This window comes from Lissotriton helveticus, chromosome 3_1, assembly GCF_964261635.1.
Source record: "Lissotriton helveticus chromosome 3_1, aLisHel1.1, whole genome shotgun sequence".
Lineage (NCBI taxonomy): Eukaryota > Metazoa > Chordata > Amphibia > Caudata > Salamandridae > Lissotriton > Lissotriton helveticus.
This window is the reverse complement of record NC_136061.1, coordinates 93,897,233-93,912,283: the sequence shown is the minus strand read 5'-3', so window position 1 is coordinate 93,912,283 and position 15,051 is coordinate 93,897,233. Positions and strand designations below refer to the sequence as shown.

The 15,051-nt window shown below is 42.7% G+C and overlaps 1 protein-coding gene across 4 annotated transcripts in view; it reads right to left on the bottom strand.

Moving 5' to 3' along the window:
- Positions 1-15,051, bottom strand: part of PAFAH1B1 (platelet activating factor acetylhydrolase 1b regulatory subunit 1) — a 593,618-nt gene that overhangs the window by 518,933 nt on the left and 59,634 nt on the right. Inside the window, exon 1 of one of the 4 annotated variants that reach the window (XM_078679311.1) lies at positions 12,372-12,543. The exons of 2 other annotated variants lie outside the window; for them this stretch is intronic. The gene's annotated coding sequence lies outside the window, so the exon portion shown is untranslated. Of the gene's footprint in view, positions 1-12,371; positions 12,544-15,051 lie in introns of those variants that run through there. One more of the 4 variants, XM_078679309.1, reaches the window with a different exon arrangement.

Genomic DNA, 15,051 nt, shown 5'->3' with positions numbered 1-15,051 from the left:
ACGATAATAATACACATATGCAAACAACAACTATCAGCCGTTGGTTCCAAAGCACAGGAGTGACACTAGTGAGTGGCAAAAAAGTAGGCAGAAAATATAAGAGGTAGCAGTCGGTGCAATCCAGGAACAAACAGTGCGCAGGTGCAGCTTACAAAATGTACAATATATGAGAGTTAGCAATCAGTTAAATGGACCCAAATTGACACATCAGAATGTAAGAGGTAGCATCGGTGTAATCCAGGAATAGAAAGTGAATGGGTGCAGCTTACAAGACTAAACGAAATAAATGAGGTAGTAATCAGTGCATCAAAGTGTTAAAGTGAGATGGGAGCAGCTACAAGACTGAACCAAATAAATGAGGTAGCGATCAGTGAATAATAGGGATAAAAGTGAGATGGGTGCAGCTTACAACATATACAGTATACAAATAGGGATAAAATACTAATGAATTACTAGAACCAATATAGGTGCAAACAAATGACTGCAATAAACAAATATGACACTAGTGATCAACCGGTAGAATATGAGGTAGCAATCAGTGCACTGTCAGTGAGGAAAAGTGAAAATGGGTGTAGGTTACATAAAGTGTAAAAATACCAATAGTAATATAATAATGCAGTAAAAGGCAAACACTTAAGCACACAAAGATTTAAATACAGAGCTATGTAAAGTCTGTGGTACCGATAGTAAACAGTAGTCAGAAAGACTAGTCCATGATGGCCGCCAAAGAGAGAAAGAGTAATCTAAAAAATGGCCGTCAAGTAGGGGGGATAGAATCATTAGTCCTCTTTTAGTTGTTGCTGTTTTCAGAGCAGGGAAGAGCAGTTTCAGATTCTATTCCGGCTGGCTCAGGATCTTGCATGCCATGGGGAGTCTTATCTCAGTTTTGTTATCTTAAGTGGAGCTGCTGAGGGGCCTCGTGGGTTCAGGCGGTACAGGAGGGGATTAAGTGCTCAGTTAATGGTCCCGGACATTTTGAACAAAAGAGGTTTTTTCAAATGTTTTTTCAAATGTTAGAATGCGTTTACATGAGTAATGCATTACAGATATAGTTTAAATGCTCCTGGCAACAAGATGATAATACCAGTACTAAGTGCCCCAGTGCTACATTATTTATCACTAAATTGCCAACTTGAAGTATATTTTGGAAATTCAACCATTTTTCTGTAAACATCAGTAGTGTTCTAAAATTCTATACATTTTAGTCTCAAATATACACTTAAATATTGGTATACATATATGAATTCAACCAAGCAAACCTTCATAATTAGAGGGTTGTGCTGCATACAGATGAGCTACTGGTTGAATCATGCTCTTATCATTTGTGCATTACAGAATATGTATGAATAGATGGAGCTTTTCTGCACTGCTAGATGAAATCACATTTTTATACATACAAAGATCTTAAGTTTGATATAAAAAAAATGACCATTGCAAAAAAGCCCAAACATTAACACTTCTGCCCTTTGCAACAGATTTCACTTAAAATAAGGGATTCCAAAAAGAATCATCCAAAACACAGCTCCAGTGAGCAGATGCACCAATTCAAATCATTCAGAGTAAAAGATTACACATTGCCCAATTGGGTTCATGTACCAAACCATCATAATCCGCAAAATCCTGATATCCGATTTCATATAAATCAATACTAGTCAGTCAAATTTACTTTATTCGGTTTATATGTAAACCATAAGAGCATACTAAAAGACATATAATGTCAAGAGATAACAAGCATTTACAATGCAATGGTTTCGCCTTTGGAAAACTTAGAGCTATTGGCAATGTAAATGACAATGCCATTTATCTGTTTTCAAAACCAACACATAAATCCAAATTGTCATTTACAATGCCAATAGCTCAAACTTTTCCAAAGGCGAAACCGTTGCATTGTAAATGCTTGTTTTATAAAGCTGCAGTGTACTGGAATGGTAATGTTTTCAAATAAGCATGCTGCATTTGAGGTATGCGTAATACAAGTGGATGCCTGATGAACCTGTAAGTCTACATTTATCTGTGAAATACATATGGAAATATCGGAGTAGCAAATTAACTTGTTTACACATCTCAAAAAATATGGATACAGACAAAATTATTTCAAAATAAATTTAGAGAAATATTCAGACTGATGTGTCTACAAAGTAAACACTGTAAAGTGGGATGCAAATTATAATGCAGAATGCATTACCAATCAAATGAGATTGACAAACTCCGATTGGCCTATGGCAATATTTATGGCTCAACAAGAACACCGCCTTGTCCTTTAGAATAGTGTGTCCGAAATCCCGAAAAGACCTAGATGCTGGTTCTACCACTTTTGTACTTACTAGCATCACCAGTCTAGAAGAATTAACACAAGTCCTCAAAAAAAAAAAAAAAAAAAACAGGATGGCTGGTGCAAGTCTCACAATTTACTCATGAAAAAAATAACGTATTCATTTTTAACTTTTATAAAATCATAAATTTCCCTAAATAGCTAAGACAACGCCAAGTATTATCTTTAAGATAAGTCTTTAAGTATTGTCTTTAAGTATATTATTTTTATTCAATAATCCCATTCTCATGCCTAATTTAGATAATGTGCATGCCACTGGAAGGTAACGTAAAGACAGTATATTAGACTACTTTTTATGAATGACTTGAGTGAGTGACTGAATCTAGATTCCGAAAACTGCAAACACGAAACCTGTGAAGACCTCAAGGCCAACACAAAAAAAACTTTATGCCAGCGACAGGATGTTTATAATACATGTTAGGTATTAAATCCATTGGGTATCTTAACCAAAGTTTTTCAGGGAATTTCCTGGGTTTTAAAGATACATTTTAACGATTCCTCTTCTTACCACCATGACAAGTGATTACTACTCAAATGGGATGAAACTTGGTCATGCCCTGTGACATATCCCCTGCCAGCACTCTAAACTGTGGAATAGGCAAGACCCTCGTGGTGTACATCGGTGTCTCTTAGGTACAGAACATGCCTTTTTGCCACGCCTGTCACTAGGTACTCACGCCCAGAGAACCCATGACCATAGGACTAAAACCTATACACAATGTTTGTATAATTAGTCTGTCTGGTCGTTGTATGGTGTACCTGCTTCTAGCATGAGCCTTATGGAGACCATTTGGTAAAGAAATATAGGTCAGATAAGAGTTTTTCTTTTTGATACTCCTGCTGGGGGAGTCACGATGAACGAATTGGGTTGATCCCACTATCCTCGAAAGCGGTAAGGGGTCTGCGCTCTCAATTTTGAGCTGGATTTCCGAGACGTCCTTCGGTGTTTGGCGACACATCACTTTGTATATCCAGATCGCATTCTGAGTCATAAGGGCACACTCCTCACAGGCCTTGGAGTTGTGCACTGAACCCCAATACCAAAGGCACATATCTGGGGATGTGTCTCAAACATGTGTCTGAAACTGTCGTTCTAAGGCTTAAACCCCTATGGATTTAGGGGGACTCTGTTCCCTTGCACCCTGGAAAAAAAGTATTTTGTAAGACATAAAACTTGGCAATGGATGAGGAAAAAGTTGAAAGTAAGCTCAAGATCTGCGTACGAAGGCACAGAAAGAAAGTAACTGAAGTCGATGTGCAGTAGTGGCACTTAGATGCTGCTCCATCTGCACTTCCGGGATCAAACAAAGTCAACATGGTGCCACCTTTTGGCACGCGAGAAATGCGGGTTAAGTCTTCTAGAGCCAGGCTGGCCCCTGGGGATAAGATCCAGGCTGGCACCTGGGGATATTTGAAAGGTGAGGAATCTTCGGTTAGAAGTATCCATCAGAAGCAACATTTTTGATGACCTCTACAAATTATGTGGCAAGTGTGGCAAGTGTGGCAAAATCTTAATTCTGTGGTAAACACGGCAGCCACCGTCACATAAATCCAGTGGCACTGACTACTGTTTTATCCACAAAATAATAATATATGGGAAACTGAACCTAAACCTAGCCTGTTCCCATTGTTAGCTGCACTTCGAAAAGAGCAGCTTCAAGAATATCCCCATTTGGCAGCAGAATGTGTTTAACAATTTCTTTATTCCCTCTAAAACTATACATTTTTTATATGCAGTTCTAATTTTGACTGGAGACAATCAAACACTATAATAAAGCATTTCATGCATTCTAAAATAAATGAAACATCCTTTTTCAAACCAAACACCCTAAAATATATATGAAATGTAAAAAGTATATAACTGGTAATATTCATAATATGGACCTATATTGCTATCCTGGGGTTCTGGTCACATTTACAAACCTCGCGCTGTTTAGGATGTCATCAAAACCCCTCTTTGGCAACTTTGGATCAGATTACATGGTTACCTGTTATGTATCCTCTATGTATAACACAATACTGGTCTACAAAAATCAGTACTGTGTACGTCATAGCACTACTCCCTGGCATGCACTGAGAAAGTATGTAACTGTTAGTGACAGTATTGATTAAGAGTAAATAAATGTTACTGCATTGAACAAAACCTTTAATCTAATATCGTATACTGAGCATTCCCTGCAAGATAATTTTTGGTATACTCCTTTTTTGCTTTTTTTTTTAAAAGATTTATGAAAACTCGTTTATTTTAAGAAAAGCTAACCGGTAATTAATAAATATGGACCATTGCATTTTATTGATTTCCGTACAACAGATAGACACCAAGAAGTGATGAAGGAGCCAGCAAATACAGGTGTCACTTAAAGTTCATACTCGTATGGCCAGCCGCCTGGATTTTTTCTTTTAATAAATGCATTCGCCAGAGCTCACTAACTCCCAGCCTCTGACTAAAACAGAAAAATCTCTAAAGATTTAGGCACATTAACAAACTGAGCACCGTCACTGCAGGCTGCACGTGGTCCCTCTTGGAATCCCATATTAAATTCTAGAGCTATCTGATTAGAATCAGACGTCGTAATTTTCACATCAATGCCTGCAGCAGGCGCATTAGCCAGACGTGCTATATCGATGTGTCATGTAAGTGACAAGCTTCCGCATTCGGCCGAATAGCCTACAAACCTAGGTGATACGTATTTAGTATCCAGCTGTGGCCAATCGGAAGGCACGACGATCTCCGCAGCAAAAGCATTAGCCGCCCGAGCTGCACCGCCGACGGCGGCAGGCCCTTTAAGTGTCTTGCCTGCTGCAGCCCTGAGGAGCGCGCGCGGCCCTGCTGATGCCACACCGCGCGCGCCACGCAGCTCAAGGGTGGCCTGGCGACAGGCGGGCGGGGCCGAGGGTGCAGCTCAGGTGGGCGGGCACGCGGCACCTGGGCTCGCCCACCCGAGCGGGCCGCCGCCCAGGCCGAACAAAGGGGGGAGGCAGGCGGGAAGGCGAGGCGGGCCCCAGCGATGTCTGCGCGCCCTGGGAGAGCCTGGAGGTCACACCCGGCCGGCGCCAGGAGCCGGGGGCGGAGGGTCCTGCCTCAGAGGCCGTGTGAGGAGAGGGGAGGGTGCGAGTGGAGCTGGGGCTAGACAAGGGGGTCAATGTGCGAGCTGCACAAACATGAGCACAGCTACGGGATTAAAAGACAACTCGGTGGGTTGGTGTGCTTCCGGCAAAGATCTGTACACACAGCTCCCAAGTGGCCTCGTGTCAGGTGCATGTTGCTTATGGAGTGAAAAAAAATTCTTGCCATTCAAGTTATTGTAGTTTTGTAATCCCCCGAAGCAAATATGTTTTTTTTAACAAGGGGGGCGGGGTTGTACATGGTAATGAAAGGTGCTGTCTGCTACACATCCATACCCTGCCGTATTGGTAGGTTTTAGTGCAGTTTTACACAGAATCGTTTAGTGTTTAACTCTATCTTTGCTCTTACTGGGAATGTCTTTAAAACCAAATCATCAGAATTCTAAAAATATTTCTTAACATACAATAAACAAGTCAGGTCCCGGGCCGGCCAGCCAATCACAGCGCGGCCCGGGGAATGACATCACGGGGGTGTCCCGGGCCGGCAGCCAATGACAGCGCGGCCCGGGACAAAGGGGCGGGACTTAAAAAAGTCCCAGAAACGCCCCCGAATCGCGTTTTCACCAGAAAGCGTGATTGACAGCCTCTGTCTCCCAATGGCTAGCCACCATTTATGGAGCTAGCCAATGAGAGACAGAGGCGGAACCAAAGTCGATATGTAGGATCATGAGGTTTCGCCGTGAAATGTTTAAAATATACGAGTATTTACAAACATAAAACAATCGAAAAGGCAGTTTGGGTAAATTACATCAGGACACGACAATAAGTTAAAACCTGTATAATTTGAGCTTAGCTTATTTTCCTTATGGTTCTAGCAGCTGCAGAGAGAAAGTTGGCAATGTTAAAAATTTCCCATACATTTGTAAACATCTGCAGATAGAGTAGGGCTGGCTTAACTTGCACAAAGCCCTTATTAGCTAAAATTGGGAGAATAAAGCGCTTCCGAATACCAGTAAGATGCTCGCAGAAAAACATAAAATGCATAATGTCCTGCCCAGAGAAATTGTCACAAGTGCAAGCCCCAAGATCTTCAACCCTCTTCCAACCTGGCGTATCACCAAGGAGAAAATGAGATAGATTTAGCCTAAATCTAAACAATAATAATCAGTGATTAGGGTTTGTGACAATATCCAGGTATGGCCAGGGTAGTTTTCCGCAATTGATGAACCCTTACTGTCGCCTTTTCCAGCTCCCTCTCTTCTCTTGCCATAGTGGCTACTCGCAAGTATGTTTCTTTTGTCCATTTTACATCTCCCCTCAATAACTTTTCTGGTGAGTTATATAATTAGGTCTATCCAACTTTTCTGATAGATTATGGACATATTTAAGCCAGGGAATACAATGCCCACAATCAAGTGCCATACAATCTTTCGTGGTTTAGCACTAGTTCAGGGATTAGCCAAGTCACTATTCATTTTAACAAGGGTGCCACAGCAATTGAATCTTCAACCAAGCCAATTCCACATTCCTGATGGACAATGTAATTGGCTGTTGATTGCGGGACGGATAGAGTGTTCCTAAGGAACCTGTCTTCAACCATCTGAACGGCCTTCACATTCTTAATGCCCCAAGAGATCAGCCCCGTACATTGCAATGGATACACATTTAGCTCTGTATATTTGAAAAAGGGCCTTCATTGGTCTGGCTCCTAATTTGCGAGCGAAACCTAAGACAGCCGATGTTGCTCTAGTCAAAACAGTTTTTTTTGGCTAAAATGCGAGTTCCCCAGGATCCCTGATAATCAAATAGAACTCCTAAATCTGGGAACATCGAGACCCTGGTTAAAATGTTCCCCTCACAATGAAGAGTTTTAACCCTTGTGGTTCTCTGACCAATGGCCATTACATGAGATTTGGAAAAGTGTACGCTCAGATCCAGTGATCTCATGAAAACCGCAAAGGAATTTAAAAGTAATTGGAGTCCTACCGCGGTTCTAGCTAAGAGCGGCATCGTCCGGAATCATACGTTTCCCAGCACAGGGAATATCTTTACATGAAGCACGTGCAGTGGAATCCAAATTATTAATGTAAAGTGTGAAAAACAGGGGCGCCAAGATACACCCCTGCCTGACACCATTTACAATGGGTATTCCTTCGGTGCAATTGCCCAGCTGGTCGTACCTCACAGTAGCAGATAAATCCCTGTGTAGATCTGCTAGAAAGTGGATGATGTTTTTTGTCAACACCTAAGGTCAGAAGCATAGTCCACAATTTGGACCTATTCACTCGATCAAAGGCCGAAGACAGGTCCATAAAGGCCAGGAAAAGTGCACCCTTTTTGGCGACTGTATATTTCCCAATCAATAATTGTAGCTTTAGGCATTGGTCTATCGTGCCCATCCCCTTTCTGCAGCCATACTGCACGACAGAGTGTTCCAGTCTCCTCCAGCCAGCCAGTTAATTGGCTTAACACCACCCTTCCTAGTACCTTAACTGAGGAGTCAATGAGAGATATCGGGTGGTAGCAGCTAGGATCCTCTCTATTACCTTTTTTAAAGATTGGAACTATAACAGATTTTGCCCATGTATTAGGCAGACCCAGTTGACAGGCATTGACGTAGACATTATACAATATCTTTGACCAGGTCTTATTGTCGGATTTAAAAAAGTCTGCCGGCACTCCGTCCGGTCCAGGGGCCTTATTGCTCGTCATTTGGATTATTGCCTCCGATACCTCTAGCTCAGTAAAAGATAGGGTGTATTCTTAAATATTAAGGTCCAGCTTAGGACGCATATCTTCCCCATCATAAACTTGTTTAAAATGACTATACCAACCCTGTTCCTGAATACCACAATCAAGCTCGCCATGACAGGGTTCGTGAAAAAAGGGCCTATTGACCACCACCCAAAATTTAGCGCTATTATTGACAACATCAAAGGATAAAAGCTCATTCCAAGCCTCCTCCCTGATTTCCTTCTTCCGGTTCCTTAAGGCCATTTTATATGTATGCCTTAGGCCGGCTATAGCTAATTTATCCCGAGGGGTATGGAACAATTGTGGTCAAACCATCTCTCCCGACCCTTACATGGCAGTTTAAGATCCCTGTCAATTTGATCACAGATTTTAGCATAGGCCACCAACACCTCCTCATCCACCTTGCCTTCTATCAGACAGATTGACATTTCAGGACCAACCTTAGCTACTAAGTTGTCATGAAAGTCATGAGGCACCACCCGCTAGTCGACGAGCTTGGTCTGTGGGCCTTGTAGCCAAGATACCCACTGTTCTATTAGGTTTTTCCTTTTTCTTTAAAAAGTCTAACAAGGTCAGTGTGACAGGGATGTGATCACTAAAGGTAGACCAGGAAAAACTATACCCACTTACCCTGTTGGCCACTGCCATACTAACAAAAATATAATCAATGGTTGATCGAAGGCCCTTGCCTTTAAAAGTAGGGACTTCCACCTCCGTTTGTTTTGGGTAAGTCAGGTCATTTTCTGCCACCAGTTCCTCCAAATAGGATCCCTGTGGCGAATGCTCAAAGTGTATATTCTCTTGGTCAGTCGGTCCTAGGCTATCCCAAACATAACAGTTTACTTTACAGCAGTGAAGATTAAAATCGCCCAGCACAATAGCCAAATAGCAATGTGTAGTTTTTTTACTATACGATTCCAAAAAGTCATGTAGACTGACTAGGTGCTCATTTAAAAAAGCTTTATCAAAAGAGTTATAAAAATTGACAATAAGCCAAATACCAGCATCCTTGGTTAGGATTTGCACGGCTAAACAATAAGGTGTACCAGTCTCCACTTTGGTGTAAGTGCCCTCAATTCTTAGAGAGATCAAGGTCAGTAACCCTCCCTTCGCCCTCCCCATGGAGGAAGGAATTGCTGGTGACCAAAATGCTGTATAACCATCCAAAAGAAATGTATTTTTAATGTCCCAGGTTTCCTGCAGCCCAATGATATCGCACTCAGTGAGACAATCCCTCCATTTAGTGTCGTTGGCCTTGTTACTTAGCCCAGCGATGTTCCAGCTAAGTATCCTTGTCCCTACATCAGTATTCATCATCGGGGCACTTAATACAGGAGACTCCTTATTTACTGCTGTCCTACTAGGCGTGGTGATCTCTGCTAATACTGGGGGATCCAGTCAGTCTATCTCCTCAAGGTTGGTAAATATCTCAAATCTGTTTTGCGTTGGAACAGTAATTTCATTTGGTCCCCAGGATTATGCCCTGCCAGACATGTCTATCCTGCTTCTTTCTATTGGTACTGTGTTACGATAAAAGAACCCTAGGGGTAGGATATTAATACCTACACCCCTTCGGTTCCTTGTCCCTGCCCTCTCAAGAATCAATTTAACAATTTGCAGAGACCCAAAATTAAGTACCACAGAGTCCCCACCACTCAATTTCACAGAGTCCTCAATCCAGGGGACTCTGCGTGTCATTTTAAAATCTCTGAAGAGGCAGCTGCCCAACCCAGTTAAGTTGTCGAGGTGGTGGAGGGCTTTATTTCTAAGAGATAACCAATGTTCCTCCGTTCATTGCTGCAAGGGGGGGGGGGGGTCATTCGGTAATATAACTGTCAAAGGAGTAGCCTCAGGGGGTAGGTTAAACTGGTTAGCTCTGTTTGGGCGATGGTTAGTTCCATGCGCCAAGCCGTGAGGTACGCCCTTATTGGATTCTTGCCTACAACTCATTTTTACACGGGCAGGATCCATAATGCGTCTCAACCATGGGAGCTTTGGTGTTACTACTTTGTCCCATGATAGACCCATTATGCAAAGTACTTTGTCCCGTGGCTTCTTCCCTGTTTCCTTCCCTATTCCTGACAGCTGGCTCAATTACCCCTTCCCTCCCTCCCTCCCTCCCTCCCTCCCTCCCTCCCCCCCCCCCGCCCCCCCAAGGTGCTCTAGGGTGACAATAGATGATTCTCAATTTTGCACCATCTGCCGTCTATATCTTCAAGTTTCCTAAAAATTGGGTTAAATATGGATTGTAGTTTCTCTTCTAATTTCGCTATAAAGCGATTTTCCATATCAGACTGGACCTGCGTAGGAGCGTACGGAGGGTTCACACTGGATAACATTTTTACTTTGGGTGACAGTGTTTTGTGGACGGCCATTCCTCCCCTGGGAGCCCCTAGTTTTAGGTACTTTGCTGACTTTGTGTGTGGTAACTGGGGTACTACCTGCCTTCCTTTCCTTTTATATAATACTAGTGCTAGCAGCAACCCCACCATTCCCTGCGTGCGCTAAGCATTGCTGACGAGTAAGAATTTTTGAGGCAATGGGTGGATTAGGGGCCGAGTTTTCCGCAACAGGGGGTAGAGTATCTAGGACTACAAGCGAGGATACAGTAGCTGGATTATGTATCTGAACCTCGTGTGTATTTTGTGCCCCTCTTGTTTCCATAGTGTCTGTTGCCAATACCGGCCCCTGCAGAGAGAATCCCACAGGGGCCCGGTTAAAATCTAGGGACAGCCTTTTTTGGGTCTTCTCAATCTCCTGTAGTAATTCAGATTCGGCCCTGATAAAAAATGCGTCAAGGGTCCCCACAACGCCTAACCCCCCCTCCTCCTTTAGTTTGGCCCCTATTCATTTTTAACAAAGGAGCCCAGACAAGAATAAGAGAACTATTACAACAACCTTCAGTAAAGTCTCACTAAAAAGTCTTACTTGCTGACTAAGTTCTTTAAAGTTCCTTGTGGCACAAAAGGTCCAGGTGAAAGGGGGATGGCCCAGCCCAGCCTCTTCCAGTCACTGACGGCCGCAGACGGCCCCACCCTTGTCCCGGGCTTCTCCCGGCGCAGTCCCGCACGCGTCCCGCGACGCGGGGGCTCTCAGGTCTTTTTAGGCGCCACCGGGCGCACAATGATTGACAGCGGCGTCCAGCCGCAAAGGCTCGTGGGGGATGTGGTCTCCCCCTCCCGGCAGCCGCGCTACGATGTCCTGGCGGCTGCGGCAGCGGGGGGGAGACCAACACCAGTGGCAGGGGCTTGTGGCGGCAGGCGGTGACTGTAATCCCGGTAGGTTTGTTGCCCAGCAAGTCAAAAGAGCTCCATACTAAGTAAAGCGCCAGAATGCAAATGTATTTCAATAGCAGAAGATATGCCCTTATTATAGCAATTCAGACCTGCTCCCATACCATCTTGTGCTGCTATTATTGGATTCATTTACAAGATTCAATGATACATATACTGCCATATCATACATATTATTCAACGAACATCCATTCACCTACAGTCGAGAAAAATACAAAACTGAAAATTTCACAAATAAAATGCACCCTAGGAGAAAACTGCATTCTAGTTAAAATTAGACATTTTAATTTCCCTAAATGTATAAAAAAAAAAGTTAAACCACTACCTCCTCTGAGGCTCCTAGGAATAATATCGATCACAAAAACGCATAGGCATGTCAATTTTACCCATGTGAGGTTTGTGAAGAACCAGACTAGTTGGTAGTGGCAATCCTTGTAAAAGACAATATTTTGCAAGATTATCCTCTGTATAGGTAGAACGCTGCTGCCCACAAGAAAATTAAGCAAAAAATCTGCACCATTGAATCCTAATTCTCTTTCATCCAACCGTGTTCTAATATGTTCACACAAAAAAAAAAAAGAAGATTTTACAAAATAAAAAGAGGGGTCACCATGATATTACACAGGAGGTAAAATTCAGAAACAAAGATTCTACCACAGAGAAAATCTAGCAAAATGCTGACGGCGGAATGTATACCCAAAGCAGACAAGACAGTTGTGCAGCGAATGAACGAAAACACAAAAATCACAAATCAACACACTGTCAAAGTTATTGTTGTACTCGAGGCCAATCTAAAACAAACAATCCCTTTTCCTTTAAGGAACGGAGTCTCAATGAGTTAAAAAGAAAACTATCTTTATTTAAAAATCCCCAAGCCAGACAAGACTGCAAAGGTGGTCACAAGAGAATCTTATAAGGTACCTTACCGGATGGAGGAAGATTTTGCAATGTCAAAACCCACTGCCCTGGACAGCGGCGGCTCTAGCACAATCCATACAATGTTCGTGGCTATCCACATGGAACGGGTTCGCAGACAATGTCGCCTGGAGTGAAATGACTTCTAAGTCCTTAACATCTTCATTACTCTTGTGAACCTGGCTAGGGCACACAAAGGTCAGATATCAGAATCTGTATACAAATGTTCAATTTCTCTTGACAACAAGAAACTTGGTCTAAAAATGACACTAACGAGAGGTGTATCAATTATAATTTCAGCTCACTTTTAAGTTTAATACTTATTGTTAACGGTTCAGATTACATCGTACCTCTTGAAATTAAATTCAAAACAGCAACCAAAAATCTTAACTTTGTCTTGTAATATCTCTATCTCACCTGACAAACTAAAGAACACCAAGAAAGATACCCTAATAGAACCATAAAAGCAACCACATGTTGATCTAGTTTAACAGGAGACTTAAATTGCAGTGTGAAAAGTGTTAATCTCAGGGCAAATACCTTTAAACAGCAGCATTTCTCTAGTTATGGCAAAACCAACTCATTTTGTTTTGAATCTGGGAAACTTGATTAGACTAGAAACTTGACTATACCTGATCATTAATTCCCACCTTCCACCAACTCTATACTATTATCATTGAGCGTAGGGAGAGTGATAACCATATTCAAGCCATCCACTTTAAGAGCAAAATAATGCAAGTGCTTTTGATGAACAAGAAGGAACACGAGCCCAAGTCACCTTAAATGGTCACAGAGTTTAACAGAGAACTACCTACAAGGTTTGAAAATAATATGCAGTAGCCAACGAAATACTACATTATCCATCAACAAAGGGCATACGTTTCTACAAGCTTGTGAAATTTACATAACTATGGAATGTGAGCACACCATTAAACACTTTCAATAGATCATTGATGAAAATTCACAATAAGTACAGTCTGAGAAACAAACTGGTATTCCAAGAACTGAGGCTACCAAGTATGAAGGCTAACATCGAACACTACCTAATCATAATTATGCAAGGAACAAGCTGGTCACAACAAAGGCTCTAAAACGACTTGTTGGGAGGCAACAATGAATTTTGTAGCAAAGAGGCTGGACGTCATAACCAGGTTGTCAAATGCATGATTCAAGGCGTTTTTGGATTATAATAATCAAAGTGTACTATCATGGAGACAGAAATCAGGTCATCACAATTCACAAAACTGGACATCTGAAAAATAAAGGAATTGCACGATGTTTCCGCTAGTAACTGGGACATTGACATGCACAACAGTCATAATATTTATGTTAACAAAACGTTTGTTACCCTCAGTCTCAAAGAGGTGTGATCTTCCAGCAGCTCTGGCTAAAATAGAATACCATCCTTCATCTGCACAGGAAGGGACATCACTGGGGCCAAGCAAGATAACTTTTTCCCTTGTATATCTACAGAATGGGAAAGAAGAGCTCACCCCTTCTGGGGCGGGGCATAGAAGTCACAGACAATGAGTTTGAAATACCAACGCAGTATAACCCATTCGGTGCGCAGGACGTAATGGTTCCATCCTGCGCCATGGTGCTTGTGTGCAGAGGATGGAACCATTCTGTACTCTGTACACAACCACCAAATCCCTCTGCCATTTACATGGATTATCTTTTTTTTTTTTTTGCCTCAGGGGCTGGGGTAGACCTCCACCAACCCCTACCTCTCCCCCCCCCCCCCCCCCCAAGGAATTTTTTCAGTGTATTCTTTCTGCCGCCCCATCCTCCCACGGAGGGGAAGACAGTCGATTAAGCTCTAGGGATTAATTTTTTTTTTTTTATATAAAAGTGGAGTGGGGGCTGCCCACAATGGGCTTGCCAATAGCCCCACCCACACAGACCATAATAGCAGTCTTTCTGCCCCTCCCGGGGGAGGGGAGGGATAGATAAGGGTTATTACTCCATTTCTTCCCCTTGGGCACAGAAAGCTCACTAGGAACCAGGGATAATTTCATTCTGGAATGCGTAGGGAAGCTGCCCAAAAGGGGCATGCCAATGCCCCCACACCCAAAAACACAAAAGGGACAGCCTTTCTGCCTCCACCCCAACGAGTGCAAGATAGTGGTTATTAATTAAACTTTCCCACACAGAAATGTGAGGTAAACATGATTTGTTTAGATAAATTTGAGGTTTGCAGAAGATTCTAGGTAGGAAAACATTGGGGGGGGGGTTATCCACGGAAGCCACACCTCCCTGTACTCCCCAAAATTCTTGTTATCAGAAATGTCTGGATTTGGTAGATTTCCCTACACGGCCGCCGAGCCCAGAACCAAAAACGCAGACGCCCCCGATGCAAAACCTACAAACAAATTTCCTACCGCCCAGCGTTCCCCCCAGGTCTCCCGATAAAAGGTTCTACCTCGCTTGCATGGGTGGGTCAAGTACACGCGACAGGAAGGGCCCAAAATGTATTGTGGAGAATTTTGAAATCTCCACAGTACATTTTGGGCCATTTCCTGTCACTGGCACTAGGCCTAGCTACGCAAGTAGGGTACCATTTTTTAATCTGGAGTCTTGGGGAAAATGCTGGGTGTGTGGACGCTTGTGGCTCTGACATTTCTGTGATGGAAAGTTCTGGAATCTACAGTTTTTATTTATTTATTTTTTTACCAAGTTTGAGGTTTGCAA